Source organism: Octodon degus, unplaced genomic scaffold (assembly GCF_000260255.1).
Source record: "Octodon degus isolate 3935 unplaced genomic scaffold, OctDeg1.0 scaffold00046, whole genome shotgun sequence".
NCBI lineage: Eukaryota > Metazoa > Chordata > Mammalia > Rodentia > Octodontidae > Octodon > Octodon degus.
The window spans coordinates 3922442-3937139 of NW_004524622.1; the positions used below are offsets into that span (position 1 = coordinate 3922442).

Genomic DNA, 14698 nt, shown 5'->3' on the forward strand with positions numbered 1-14698 from the left:
CTCAAGAACGCCTGAGTCCTTTGTTTTATTGTTTCGCACTTTGAGGCCATCAGCTCTAGAGGAATCTGGAAACAATACAATTTTGCTTTGGGGATTCTTAGCATGCTAGTGAACGTGGGTCACGTCCCCAAATCTACTTGTTTTAGCCAAGTATCTCCTCATATTTTCTGCAGTCAACTACCTTAAACATTCGGATCTCAGAAGACGCTGGCTTGCACCGATTTGCCTCCTTGCTATATACCAGCGCCGCCTGGATGGACACCCGAAGCCCCATGACACACTTCCCAACGCACATGATGACGCGTGTTTACAAGTTGAGAACTGAAAACTTCCCTGAAAACACGGAGCTAGGAGCAGGGCTTGTGGAATGAACAGAGTGTTTCCTGCCTCGGGCGGGCTCAGTCTTTTCCTCGCCCCTGCAGGAACCTGCCCTTGCAGCGGCGGCCGCTCGCTCCATCCACTCTCCTGGAAGCGGACACAAGCCACTCGAGGCGCGCGGGGTCGGCAGCCCCGCTCCGGAAAGCCCCGCGTCCTCCAAGCCAGCAGCCTCCCCTGAGCGCGGCAGCAGAGACAGGGCAGGGCAGGCCGGGCGGTTTTGCACCCATGCGCCACCAGCTGCGCCGCTGCGCACTTCGCTTTCCGTGCCACAGCTCTGCTTGCTCCAAGTGTTTCCGGAGGGCACTTCCATTCAGGGCTTGGCTGAGGCGTAGTATGCTAGACACAGTCCAGGGCAGACTGGCGGTAAGAGGTGGACCGCCCGGAGAGGCATGCTCTGTCCTGTCCACTGAGGGCCCTTAAGGACTCTGCAGCCGGGTGAGCAATCGTGGGAGGCTGTCTGAGGAGTCAGCACAGCAGGCGGCCGACACAAAAGGAGATCCACACCTTCTAGGCTACCTTCACGTCTATATCCAGCCACACCTGGGGCAGCTTATGTCCGAGCTTTCCATTCAGAGAAAACAATGGATTAATATAAAATAAGTTTAGACTTCTGTCATTTGCTCTGAAACATGCAAAACAAGGGATAGTAGCATACAGCACTAGCTAGCCTGAAACTATCCTATCCACATACCCTGGAATGTCTTAGGAATTGTTATTGTGGGCATGATTACAGATATGTGTACATTCTATGCATAATAATATTCATCTTCCAGCTTTATATTCTGATCCAATTGAATATCACACAGTCAAAATTCATGACAAAAGATTGAGATAATTATTTTGAATTATATATATCTTAATTTTCTTTTATATTTAATGACATAATTGAATTTCAAATGATGAAAACTGCTGTATTTTATGGATATCAATGTGTTAAAAAGTGGCAAAATATGCAGTGCTGAATTGCTTAATAAGATGATTATTTTTGTTAAGCAATCATTATGAGTAGTACATCATTTTCTGATTTTCCCACATGTGCAGATAAGTCTTTGTTGGCTCTTTTATTTCTCTACCTTCTTTTTATGTAGTTTTTTGAGAAGATGCAAGTGAAATGGTTAAATCAGCAAGCAGTTTGAAATGTATTCAACAATAGCGTCTAAAACATTAGAGAAAACAGTAGAACGTAGTACAGTAATAAACAATGAACGTTGCCAATGTCCTTGAATTGTCATTGATCCCATTCCGAAGTTGAACGCTCTAGTAGGACAAGCAGGCATCACAGGCACAGTAGTACTTCCACCAATCTAGAATCCCACTTGCACAGTGGCCTCCTACCGCGCCTGAGCCATCGTGTCAGTCCCTCGGCGTCACCTGAGTTCTGACCTCTGCACTTCTCCCTGTTCTCACACACATGGAAATGGCATTCGGAATTCCAGTCAGACCACAGCTGTGCATCTCTCGACAAAGGGTTGGCAAAGGCTGTGTGAAACTGGGATTCTCTTAAGAACGCTGCTCTTTGTGTAAGTGCTTATTCTACAGTGTCTCTTGATGAGTTCAGAATATATTGCTCATTTCTCTGTAATGAATATTCTGAATTACTGTCTGTTTCTTTAAGACAGCCTCAGGAGTTTCAGGCTCAGATTCAGTGAAGACAAAAGTAGAAAATGATACTTGTTTTGAAAAATTGAAATATTAGTTCCATAAACTAATTCAAATGAATTTTTTTAAAGCATGCTTTTTAACATGGTAAGAATGAAAAAATATGTATGTATATAAATTTTCATGCATATATAATATGATATATACATATCTGATATTTATGTATAATATGTTTAATAAATGAATTAAACTCAATAGAAATAAAATAAGCTGTCAAATTTACTATAGACTTAAAAAAATCTTCCAAGCCCACAATTGGCTTAATATGTCATTTTAGATTAGACTAAAATTTTTGTGTAGAATCAACAACTAGGGCCGGGGAGATGGCTCAGTGGAATAAGCGCTTCCCTGGCAAGTGCAAGGGCCTGAGTTTAATCCCCGGTTCCGCAAAAAAAAAAAAAAAAATCAACAACTAAAAAATATTGTGGTAGCAAAATTTAAATATTACAAGAAACATGTATAAGTCCATCAGCTATTCATGACTGTTTTATTGGCAAGGAGTAATGGCATATCTCAACTCTCACTCATTTTAGCAGCCAGCTTTTAACTACTCTTGTGAAAAAATACAGTAGTTATATCAAGAATGCAAATCAGGGGCCAGGGAGATGGCTCAGTGGAATAAGCCCTTCCCTGGCAAGTGCAAGGGCCTGAGTTCAATCCCCACTTCCACCAAAAAAAAGAAAGAAAAAAATGCAAATCAGACCCTTAACAGTTTCACTGCATTAGGGACTGATAAAATCCTCATGTAGACTTTTGCACTGGGAAGGCCCCTCAGCTGTAAGGCTTTAAATTACTAATGGAAAGTCTACTCCTGTGAAATATTTCCTGGGAGATTTGCCTCCAATTCTGAACACATCCAAGCTTAATGGAAGCACATTCCACAGACAGACCTCTGGGTCTGCAGTGTGCCAAGCTCCGCTTAATAAATAAATCTGATTTACAGGCATTAAAGATAGAGAGTTTCTTCATGGCTATGTAATGGATGTTTTGCAAAGACCATTTTTACATAGGCAGTATTTCATTTTCCACAGTCAGAGGAGTGGGTTCTTCATAGGATGTGAAAGAAAGATGCTTTATTTTGTATGTGTTTTCTGCCCTTTTGTTTATGAATCTGAGATACCATTTTTCTTCACTACATGTTGCTGCCTTTAGTGAAGAGAAAAATACCAAAATAAAAGGGAGAGGCCATATTTGTCAGCCACATGGCACGCTCAGTGCCCTACTTGCATTTAAATATTAGTGGACCATAATTATAAATTTTACTGTACTCTGCATAAGAATGGCATAAAAAGAGATGAGCACACTGAGCCCACATACCTCAGAGTTCTATTCCCTCATTCCATTCAAGGGTCAGCATTTTATGTTCTTATTATGTTATTATTAAATATCTGATGTATATCAAATTATATATGTAAAATATATACAAGTAGGGTGGAGGAGGTAGCTCAATAGAATAAGTACTTGCCTGGCAAGTGCAGGATCCTGAGTTCAATCTCTGGTATTGCAATATATATATATATATATATATATATATATATATATATATATATATATATATATATATATATATATATATATATATATATATATATATATATATATGTATATAAATATGCACAAGTATAAAAAGTGTTGAAATATTTTTCAGCATATCTGCTTCTCACCTTGAAAGTATATTTCTAAATTAAGGCATCAATCATTGTGAATTTTCATTATTCTTTTCTGTGTATGATTTTAGTAGAAACACACAAGTACTTAAATAAGATATGTCATACAATTTTTCACTTTTATTATTTACTTGCATTTTAATGTTCATGCACAGATAAACTATTCATATGTAATTGGAGATACCTTTATTCAAAATTATTTTCACAATGAATATAGTGTTACCCGTGCTGCACTGGCTCTACCCCCAGGTGAGCTAGCCAGAGTCCGGGTGCGGTGGTGCACTCCTATAATCCTAGTGCCAGGGCTGTGCAGGTGAAATCCTATACCAAATACATAAAAAAATAGACATAGTGCCAGTATGGCTCAATCATGGTGGATTCATTGTTTACTGTCCTATATCTTTATAACTATATTACACTCACTTTGTTGAGGTAACACAAAGAATAATCTTGATTTCACTGGAACTGTCCTGCTTATACAATAATGGATGTTGGTGTTTCATATTACACATGTATCCACGATAAATTTCTAGGTCTTTGGATAAATTTGTGGTGGTCCTTACTAAGTAGTGCCAGATGTTTTCACAATGTGCCTTAGAGCTCTATTTATGCCATTTCTAAAGGAAGAAAAATAGATCCTTAGATTGTTACTCAGTTACTTCATATTGTTAGCCATTTCTGTTTCAACATTTTATTGAATCAGAATATAATAGTTTGATCCACCTTGATTGTGTGATAGTGATCTTTCATTCTTTTGCACCATTTCTATCTTACCTTCTGTGTAATTCCTGTTTACTTTTACACAGTTTTGTATTTGTATATTTGTCTTTTACTAGTTCCTTCATAAAAATTGCTCTTTCCATTCTTTCATTCTTTTTTCAATACTGGGGATTGAACTCAGGATTATGTGCTCAACAGGTAGGCATTATGCAGCTGAGCTATAGCCCTGACCTGCTCCTGCTCTTCATTCTTTATACTAACATATCCACTTTATTACTGCAGATATATTTTCTTACTTTATGGTTGTACTTTTCCTTCAGTACCAGGTGACTAGCTCTGGCTTGGAGGGCTCTTAGCAAGAAGAGGGACTGCAAGTGTTACTCACTGCCACCAAACTGGAAGAGAAACAGACAACATAAGAGAAAAAAAGGTCTCCTGTGGGAATGGCATCAGTACTTTTGTGACCTTTAATCATGATTGTTAACTTGCATGGGTTAAGAACTCTAGCACATTAAAGACACATCTGGGTGGCTCTGTGTAGGTCCTAGTTCCACAGCCTTGGGGACTGTAACTGACTCCTAGTCCTATGCTCCTTGACATTGTCCCCCTGCTCTTACTGGTGACCACATGGTGAGCACACTTGTCCATCATGAAGGATCTACAGGGTGTTCAGGGTCTCACTACTAGATTAGACTTGGAGTGATCCCCTTGTTTACATCGTCCTAAGAGCTGGGATTACAGGTATGCGCCACCACGCCCAGGCTCAGTTGCCATCTCAGAGTGCCCTAGGTCCAAGCCGGTACAGCAGGCCCAGGGATGGAACCTCTGGCCCCTGAGCCTACTTGCAGGAGCTTTAATTTGCGGAGCTTTTGTCTGCCCATTGGAGGTTTTGTTACAGCCATAAAAATCCTGATTAATATTTCTCTTCATACATGTTGATTGTGCGCAGCCAGATAACAAGGGAGAAGATATTTTGGGTGATGACCTTGAAGGTGAAGAAAAAAGAATGAATCTGACATACAGTCTACACTGTGCACAAAGAAGCTGCCTCTCAGAGCCCTGTTGGCAGAACTGAACAGGGAGGCACAAAAACAGAACATGTGTGAGCTTTTAACGCAAGAAGCCAGAATAAACAGCTACATAGATATAGATGCTTAAGAGGGATCCTTCATAAGGAAATGCCTACTTGTTCAAGAAATTCAGTATAAGACTAGGCGTGGTGGTATGCGCTTGTAATCCCAGCACTTAGGAGGCTGAAAACAGGAGGACTTTTGAAGTCACAAAAACATAATGTAGGCCAGAATGTTACCAGTATGGTTGCCACATAGCTGAATTAGGTAGACTCTAGCATAAAAGATAAAGAAGACACAAATTTTCACACAGGTCACTAGCAGTGAGAGCAAATGGGATGAATTTTGCTGAGCATGTGGTTTACTAAGAAATCATACTCTGACTGTTGGCTGCATACCTCATGCAGAAGGTATTCCTTGAGTTCCCAGGCCCATGGGCACCCACCAATCCTTCAGTCTTCACAGTGTACTGATATCTTGGTTGACAAATCAGTTAGCTCTTCCATATCTCTATCATGACCCCCAGGTAGTGCCAGCTGACAAGAGGTCCAAGGTTCCTTTGTCTCTGGTTCACTTCCTATCACTCCTCAGAAGTGTTTTGCCCTCAGACTAGACTATTGATAACACTAGGCATGGTGTGGTGCATGAAGATAGTAGGATTATTTTTCCTGGTTCCCAGTACCATGATGGGCTTTGCTGTTTTCTACACAGCAAAAGTCTTTTCTTGTGATTGTTAGCTAGAAAACATGTTCAGCTCTGTGAAAAAGCGAGTGCATGTATGCTCTGGATGTTTCTCTTTGTGTGTAAAATAGAAAAACTAGAGTGCTTGAAACAGTTGGAAAGTTTTCTTTCCCCTCTGTCATTCAGAGTTTCCCATGGGTGGATTTGTAATCCTATAGCTGTTCTTGGTTGCATCAACAAATGTCACTGGAGCAGTACAGTAGGTAGATGGACTACACTTGAATCCTTTACTTCTTACTTGTCAAAGAAAAGTATGATCAACCCTAACTACATGCTGAAGGAGAAGCTTCAGAGCTACAGAAAGGCATGATTTGTTCATATAACTTTGTTCATTTTAAGCATGCTCCATGCCAATCTTGGATGTGGCACATTCAACAGACGATGAAGTGTGGTTCTGCCCACTTATCTTTTAACCTCTGTGCATTTTATTAACCCTGCTCACACGGAGAAAATCAGGTCTCACAGGCAATTAGTGCCCCGAGCCAGGGTCTTGATATTTTACAGAACTGATTTATCAAGGGAAACTATTTGTTCACATGGACCTTACTCAAAAAACTATAGGGGAGTTTGTTCTGAGACTCTTCTAAGAAAGCGGCACAGATGTATCAATAAATCATTTTTTCCTAAGATACACACTAGATGGTGATGGGCCATGGACCAAGAGGCAGGAAGATTGTCTTACAGTCTCATTCTGTTCCTTCTTGTTTTAGGCCCCACCTGAAGCCAGGGATCCTCAAGCATTTTGTGAAGTGAGAGCAGCCTTCTGTAGTCACTGTATGAGTCTAAAGATCCAAGTGCACTATCAAATGCTGTAGATCTTCTTGGGATGTAAGGTGCAGTGCCAGTTTTACCTTTGCGTTAGAAAGGACAGTGAAGTCTTAGAACCCCTAAAATAGAAACACATTGTGATGGAAGTTCATGTTTAACCTTCTGGCACTCAATTGTCTTATTAATACATGGAAGTTGCATGTAGGTTTTGCTCCAGAAGTTCAATGAGTATAATGTCAGGAATGCATATACAACCAGTGTGCTATTCCTGTTCTTGTCAAGGTGAACAAGATTGCTGCTTATATCTTTGTTAAGTAGTGTCACTACCATGGGAAAACCTGCTAGAAATTTTAAGTCTCTGATCCTACTCCAAAAATTCTGAATTGAAAATTTAATTTTAACAAGATCTCCAGAGGGTTTGCATCCACATTAAAGAGTAATGCCTTGGAGTGTATTATAACAGACAGCAGGAGAATTAACATAGCCTAGAGGAAAGACAGTGAAAGAACTGCCAGATTTGCCAAGCAAAGGTGAATTCTTTAACCTGCCCTTCTCAGGAGGTTAAGGAAAAAAACTTTGTCAAATCAATAGCTACTTACCAAGGGCCAGAGGCTGTGCTGTTTTGCACTAGTAAAAATAAAAGGCATGACAGAACATCTGAGATTGGTACAAGTACTTTGCTAGGTTTATAGTTGTCGATTGTGAACTCACCCTTTACTTCCTGACTTTTGCAAAGGCCAACAATGTAGGGTGAACTGGGAAGATAGAGGCCACAATCTCTGTGTGCTAAGGTGATGCTAATCTGGCTGCCTATCATAGGAAATGCAGCCTTCTAACCTCAGATACCAAGGTGCCACCTGCTTCTGTCATCCCAGAGTGATGTAGTGGTTACTGTGGCCATCACTGCTGGACTGCACCACATATTCACCCCTAAGCCTCTTGGCATGTAGCTTGTGAGTTCTTCATTGTCTCTATTAAAAAAAAAACTGCCTTCTATTATCAGTGGGGTTAAATAAATGTCCCTATTTTAATATAGGGACATTTTTGGATGTCTTGATACCCTCCCCAAATATCATTTAATGACATTCTAAAAAATACATCTAATTTTCTGGAGCTCAGTTTCAAATTTAAGTCCCCAGGAGACACTCAAACTAATAGGACCAACTCTAAATACTCTGGCATAATACTGACTTTCTGGGGGCAATTTTTATGCATTTAGCACAGGGTCTACAGGGTCTTACTAAACAGATCAGACTCCTTGGACCTCTTGTCAGCTGGCACTACTTGGGGGTCATGTTAGAGATATAGAAGAGCTAGCTGATTTGTCAGCCAAGATATCAGTACACTGTGAAGACTGAAGGATTGGTGGGTGCCCATGGGCCTGGGAACTCAAGGAATAGCTTCTGTATGAGGTATGCAGCCAACAGTCAGAGTATGATTTCTTAGTAAACCACATGCTCAGCAAAATTCATCCCATTTACTCTCACTGCTAGTGACCTGTGTGAAAATTTTGTGTCTTCTTTATCTTTTATGCTAGAGTCTACCTAATTCAGCTGTGTGGCTACCATACTGATAAGATTCTGGCCTATGCTATGTTTTTGTGACTTCAAATAATTGTGTATAAAGCTGAATATTTTCCCTGGTAGTTCTATGTTGTATCTTTTTTTTATTTTTACATTTTATAATCATACTTGAATGTCATTATCAAATGTCAGTCATTCATGCATTGAGTTTAAAGTGCACAATGTTATTACACTAGTCACTAAATGAATTTGTGTTAGGACAAGTAACCTCTTATAGAAGAAAATAATTTAAAAATACTTTTCTTTTTTTTGGGCAGAATCAGGGATTGAACTCAGAACTTTGCCAGGGAAGTGCTTATCCTACTGAGCTATCTCCCTGGCCCTAAAAATATTTATTAAGCATAGATGTTTAATAAAAAATAGGCATAAGTGTCTGACTGGCATGTGCAAGGTTCTGAGTTTGGTCCCCAGTATGGCATAATCAAAACAAAACAAAACAAATACCAAAAAGAAAAGTAAGAATTTTTTTGTTTGTTAATTTTATTGAGAAACAAATAACAATGAGACAGTTTCAAAACAGATCAGTAGATCATTTACATGAATTCAGAAAAATATTCCAATATATCCAGTAGTCCATAGCACTAGTGGTTATCCATCGGGCTGACAATGTCAGAAGTTGTTGACTTGAGCCTTTTACAGCTCAGCATATTAATATGTCTTTACTTTTTATACCTCAGTTTTATACTTTTCTGCTGGATGGTTAAGACCAAGATAAAGCAAGACCTATATAACAAGAAATGTAACTTTTGTATCTGCCAAGGATAGTCAAATCACATCAGGATTTACCCTGAAACCTTGTACTGCAGTTTGTAGATTCTTTGTCAGTGTCAGTCATGTGGATGAGTCACAGCCATTGCTTGACCAATTTGCTCTCTGTGAAAGCCTGAGAGAACGTTTTCTCTCCACGTGACTCTTCTTAGGCACACTCTAGTCAATGATTCTGAGAATTTTCAGCAGATTTTTGAAACTAGCAGTTAATTGGTAGGGTTCTCACGCTGACTAACTATATATGCTGATACCTGTGAACTAAGCAACTGAACCGAAGATAGCAATGTGTAATAGAAGGTTCATGCTTGGAATGCCTGCCATTCTGGTCTTCTAAATATGTACTGCTTGTCATGTCATACCAATTATGGCCATACTGTCTCTCAAATAAATGTTTGTTTTTAAAAAAAGGGTAATAAATGAAAACAAGAGGCAAGAAAATAAAATTTCACAGGACTGTCCTGCTACAATGCTGTATATGTTAGATTTCTAAATTTCTGTGTAAAGATATGTAATTGTTTATTCCTATTTTTAAATTTTTTAAATATTTTTTTCCCTTCACATTCTGTATGGATTTAAAGTTTAACATATCAATACTTGATGGAAAATACCTGTTCCATGTTCTGTCTTAGATGTTTGATATTCAGACAGATAATGAGGTTAAACCCTATGTTATAGGGTAATAATATCATTAAGCTTCTCTTCTGGAGGGTTAACAACTTAAGTTTGAAAACCAAAAATTAGAGAAAAAGAAGGCTGCAAGGACAACCAACATTTTGGCCCTAGCCTTTCAAGGTCAGTGAGGACTCAGGACATAGGACAACCTGTATTGTAACATCCTGTAACTCAGTTATATCCCCAATTTTCTGATCAAGGAGAGTATGGGGCCACAGAGGAAAGTGATCCATGAAAAGTAAGCATTTGCATGAGATTAGAATGCACAGAAAAGAAGTGCAATCAAAGAGAAATTCAGACTGCTCTGAAAACATAAGAGTAAAAATTGAAGAACTTAAAAAAGTAGAAAAAGTGAAGACAATTCAGATAAAAGACAAAGACTAAAAAATACTTTTTTGAGTTTGATTTTACTCTAATCAATGGATATACAAGGGAGGGGTTTCACTAATAAAAGTTCAGTTTTAATGTGCTAATTAAATTTTCTGTAGAAACCATTTATAATATTTCACATTGATATAGAATTAGTATCAAAAAATTGGACCAACAATGATGAAGACACATTGTTTTTCTTCCCTAAAGCAGGCTGAGAGCTTAAATAGCTCTATTGTAATGCAAATAAGGTTATTATTATAATTTTAAATGAATAATTTCAAAAGCTGTTATTGCCTGTCAATAATGTTTATGATTATCCCAAATGCTTTAACAGCTCTCCTGAGATACAAAAAGACAAGGGCAAATAAACAGCCTTCAGAACAGACCTTAATGGAGGCAAATAAAATCCTGGTAGTAGCTTTTTAAAAACAGTTTCTATAGTTTTCTTTTATCCTCATCTTGGATCTTGACATATTTGGATAAGAAAATTATCAAATTTATTTTAAAACTATACTTTTTGAATAGAATTTAGAGAATTTGTTAGTAGTTACTATAAGTGGTATTAGTTGATAATATTATTTGAAATATAAATGACAAAATTCACACTATATACCCAGAATATATGTGGATTTCAAAAATAGCTTTTAAAAAAGAAGTCGAGATAAAATTTCTTGACTAACAGTAATTAATATAAAACATAAGCAATTTTAATAATTGAGTTAAATATAATAGAGGCATAAAAAGTCATTTGTGTTCTTTCAAAAATTATTTTAAAGATTCTTTAGTATAATATGCTTTTGTCTACAATCACTCAAAGAACCTGTGATATGTGAATAAACTATTCTAAAAATGTATGATTAGGTCCATAAGACAAAATGTGGAGTGAATAGAATCGTAATCATTTATACTCATAATGTAGTTTACATACTAGATAGATAGTGCTGTACTCCTGCAGTAGTCTTGGGACATTTTATTTTATTCTTTCTTTCTTTCTTTCTTTCTTTCTTTCTTTCTTTCTTTCTTTCTTTTTGCACAAGAAATTTAAATAAAATCATACCAAGATACACAAAAATGAAATTGTCTAAAACTTTTTGTAAAGAAAAAAATAATTAAAGCATATACATAAAAATATTAGTTATGGAAGAACAAAATTAAATAGCATCTTATTCCACTTTAGAAAGAAATAAAACGACCAAGTGTATAGGATACTAGACTAATTACAGGACTGAAAGAAAAGATCTGTCCTCTTTGAATTTTATACTTAGCAAACATACCTTTGAAAACTAAAAGTAAGATTTTCTAGTTATACAAACTTGAAATATTTTAATACCCCCAGAAGTAGCATATAGGAAATAACAAAGAGCATATTTCAAAAGGCAAGAGAAGTTGGAGTATGCTCCTGGATGAACAGTAAAGAGCTTTCAATATGATAGTTATAATATATATTGGATGAACCCTTTTTTAAAGGTCATTGAAGATTTCTATGAAACAGTACCAATCTCATGTTGGGTTATCCACGTATTTTTTTTCACTTATATGTGTGTGTATGTGTGTATAAAAGACAGTGAAGAAATAATGTAAAGTCAAGAGAAAATGGAAATAAACTTTTTAATGTTTCTAATACTAGGAGAAGATATCATACAATGTCTTTTAAATAAATTGTAAGTCAAAGATACAGTATAAATCTTAGAACAAAAATTAAGATTAAGCAATATTCAGAAAATTAAATGTTTCAAAACAATTGAACTAAGAAAAAGTTTTCATGATAGCAAAGAAGTACTAAGAGTAAAACATAAGATAAATACTAGAATGGCATATAAATGACCAGCACTTCTAACAGTTTGAGGATAGGATATTGCACAAAGTTCTAGTGTGTTGTGGACAAGCATAATGACCATGACAGTTACTGGTGGCCAGGCGTCATTTGTGGGATTGAACTACAGCTATTTCTTTGAAATCCACCCTGTAGACTCAGATGGAATTATGACCCTTAGGGTGGAAGAAAAGTCCATTTGTAGAATGCGCCAATGAAAATATTTTGCTGCTGAACACAAAAGAATAACTGAAAGACTACTATTGTATACCTTTTATTCTCCTGTGTTTAATTGTTTGCCCTATTTGGTGGGTTCTTTCCATTATCATTCATGGGACTGTGATCAATTTGCTCCCTCTCTAGAACATCTTTTAGTAGTCTGTGTAGGCTTGGCTTTGTCATCATGAAATTCTTTAAGTTGTTCTTTGTCATGGAACTATTTCACTTCTTTATTATACTTGAAAGAGAGTTTTGCAGGGTATATAAATCTGGGTTGGAATTTGTTTTCTTGCAAGACTTGAAGTACTTTGTTCCATGCTCTTCTTGACTTGATGGTTTGTGAAGAGAAATCTGCTGTTATTCTGATGGGTTTTCCTTTAAATGTGTTCTGTTTCTTTCTTTAGTGGCTTTTAGTATACTGTTCCTGTGCTAAATTTCTGGGATCTTGATTATTATATGTGTGGATGTGGTTTTAATTGGGTTGATGTTATTTGGAGTTCTATAAGCTTCGGTTACTGAATGTCAGATTGTTGCCCCATATTTGGGAAGTTTTCTGCTATTAGTTCTGCCCATATTCTGTTTATATCATTTGAATTGACTCCTTCCCTCTCATTGATGCCTATTAGTCTCACATTGTTCATCTTTGCATCATCTTGCAGTTATTGAATTATTTTTTCCTGCATCCTAGTTGTTTTAAAGAGATCTTTTCTTACTTTTTCACTAGCTGCAATGGCGTCTTTAAGGTCAGAAAGTCTATTTTTACTTTCACTCAAACAGTTTTGCCAGCTTGTGATTGAGGTTTTAATTTCCTGTATATCACTTTGAATATGTTTCATACATTGTATTTCTTTCCTAAATTGCTTATTCAAGGGTTCCATCATTTTTATATTCTGCTCTATTTTTTATCAGTGTATTCTTTTGAAACACTTAGTGCTTCTTTGATTATAGTTGTCACTACATTTTTTTAGTTCAGAAATTTTTTCTGACCTGATTTCCTCTATACTTTTGTGCAGAGATATCTGTTGTGTGATTTCCATTTTCCTCTATGCTAGTGTCTTCTGCATTTGTACTGGGTGGACTCAGGGCCTGAGACTGCATTTTGTTCCTTCTCTTTTTCATTTTGTATACCACTCTCTCCTGCTCTTTGGTGTATAGCGTAGAGTTATTACCTTAGCAAGAGGTCCGGATCTATGAAGTTCAGATTCCTCCATGTGGGTGTTGCTTGGATCTGGCTGGGGTCTGGCCACTGGGCTCCACTTTTTCGTGCTGCAGCCTTTGGAGTTGAACCCTTTGTGTCACTCTGGCAAGATGTTTTTCTCTTGAATCAGCTGGGTGGGTCTTGCTTCTAGCCTCTTTGCAAGGAGCTCTGCTGAAGGGTTCCACAATGGGCCTGCGCCTTGAGTCTATTCAGGATCCCGTGGCCCTGGGTCGTCTCACTCACACAGCAGCCATTTTATTTTAAATTAATATAAGAAAATTATTTTAATATAATAGTTCCAATTATGATTATTTGTTTCACTAGCAAACATTTGAACCTCTTGCCAGCATTTTATTTTAAGTTTACCCTTTGTAAATATTTCTCAGTGTGACATTTTATTTATTAATTTTGTTTTATGGAATTCTGCATTTTATGTACTAATAATATAAACTATCTATGCTCATACTTTTTAAAGGTCAAATTTATGAGGGTAAATAAAGACATTAAGCAAGTATCCAATATTTCATACATAAAAATAGACTGTTAAAAGAGTCACCTCGTAAATTATTATATTAAAATGAATAATACTATACGTCAGGCTGAAATAGCTTTCTATATGATGATTTTCAGATTGAACATCTAACAGAAAGAGATATTGACTACAAGTCAGTGCTAAAACCCATAATCAGGCATTAAAATAGACATTTTGTGATTGCAAAAGGTGAATTTACACGACATGGTTACAGAAAATTCAATTTTTCTTGAGATGTCTTTCAGCCGTGTGATATAAGAAATATGCTGTTAATCTCCAATTATAATTCTGTTATTAATTTCTAATTTATTTCCTCTGTCTTCTGGAAGGGTACATTATATAATTTCTGTTATTTAAAATTTTTAGGATATTTCTTATATCCCAGAAGGGGTGGTACATCTCACTGTTTGTTCCATGTGAATTTGGGAAGAAAACACAATCTATTGTTGAAACAGTGTACAAATGTCAAGTATATACTGTTGATTGATAGGACTTTCTTTTTTCTTTTTTTTTTCTTTCTTTCTTTCTTTCTTTCTTT

General features: G+C 36.9%; 1 pseudogene; it reads right to left on the minus strand.

Annotated features, from left to right (window-relative positions):
• Positions 1-398: 398 nt before the first annotated feature.
• LOC101582178 overlaps positions 399-14698 on the minus strand; it is a 31802-nt pseudogene continuing 17502 nt past the window's right edge.